This window comes from Physeter macrocephalus, chromosome 16 (genome assembly GCF_002837175.3).
Source record: "Physeter macrocephalus isolate SW-GA chromosome 16, ASM283717v5, whole genome shotgun sequence".
Taxonomy (NCBI): Eukaryota; Metazoa; Chordata; class Mammalia; order Artiodactyla; family Physeteridae; genus Physeter; species Physeter macrocephalus.
In genome coordinates, this window is record NC_041229.1 from 41,612,961 (window position 1) to 41,614,488 (window position 1,528).

Sequence of the window (1,528 nt, forward strand, 5' to 3'; positions counted from 1 at the left end):
AATAACTAAAATAAAGGATGTAATAGGCACAGTTTAATCTAAACAGTTCTGAGTTCCATTTTGAGTTTTCCCTTTGATTGAGAACACCACAATTTAAGAGGAAAGCTGGAGTACTTCTAGAGTACAGGTAATCAGACGGGAAGAGATTTGAATTTATTTTATATGAGGAACAGTCCAAAGAACTGAGAATTTTTGACCTGGAAAGCAGAGCCCACAGTAGCTCAACATTGGGAGGACTGTTATTTGAAAAAGATATTACATTTTTTCTCTGTGACTCTACAGCGTGGAACTAGGACTAATAAATTAAAGAGTCATGAAGACAGCCTGGCATAACATACATTAGAATTTTTCCAACAGAGCTGTCAGCAAGTATACTGAAATCTCTGTGTGGTGGTGAGCTGACTGGCACTGGAGGTATTCAAGTAGACGGTAGCTGATCACTTAGTTGGAAATCAGTGTAGAATCACTGGTAGTCTCAGCAGACTTTTAAAATTCCTTTCAATTCTTGGAGTCTTTAATGTTATAGAAACTGCAATAAATTTAAGGGGTGGTTGTTAGCACACATTTCTTTTTTTTTTTCAGTTGGTAACATCCCTTTTTTATTCCTTGGTAAGGGTTTAAAAAATTCGAGAACAGACACATTTTTTTTTTAGTCTTACACAGGAAATTTCCTTCCAAAAGTCTCCTGAGAGGCGTATACCATACGCAGGAATCCATCTTCATCCTTCTCACTTTCATACACTTCACAAATCAGCGTGGACACACTCACCATGCTATGTCCATTCACTAACAGGAAGAAGGCTTGATTAGCGTTGAGTTGTAAGCGCCTTCTAATTATCTTGATGAGCTCACTCATGTTGACATGATCAGGCACCAAGAACTTTGTTTTATCCAGGACCGGAAGCTGCTTCTCACCTTTGTATTGTTCTATTATTACCGGGATTTTGGTAGGATGCTGCTCTCAGGTAAGTAGGCCATCTTCTACTCTTTGTTCGAAGGTTCGGCGCTGTTTGAAGGTTTTCTCCGACGGCATGGCGGGGAAGTCTGGGCGGGGGGCAGCGAGGTGGAGGGTCCCGGAGGCTCCAGGCGGTGGCTGCAACAGCCAGCACACATTTCTTAAAAGGTAATTTTATTGAATACTTTCATTATGAAACCAGATTCAAACAGAAACAAGCAACAACACACCTACAAGTTAAAGCAGCCAAGTAGTCGTTGGTAAGGAGAGAACAAGATTTATGTACAATTCCATCCACTGTTTTAAACATTTGCCAAACAATAATTATTTACTTTTGGACAAAGATCCCTGGTGTGTATTTTCGACATTCTTTAAGGGAGCTGACTACTAAATGTTTTCATCTCCATCTCCAGCATGTCTTAAGTCTTGGCAAAGGAAGAAGCCAGGGGAACATTTACTCTATAGAAAGTGAATGTTCTTGGCTGTGATGGTGGTAACTCTGCAGTTACATGGGGCTCATTCTTTCCATCTCATATATTGAAAAGACCTCCCAGGAAGAGCTGCCAAGACATC

The 1,528-nt window shown here is 40.3% G+C and overlaps 1 pseudogene; it reads right to left on the bottom strand.

Annotated features, from left to right (window-relative positions):
- Nucleotides 1–655: 655 nt before the first annotated feature.
- Nucleotides 656–1,033, bottom strand: LOC102978801 (microtubule-associated proteins 1A/1B light chain 3B-like; annotated as a pseudogene).
- Between the last annotated feature and the right edge of the window lie 495 nt (nt 1,034–1,528).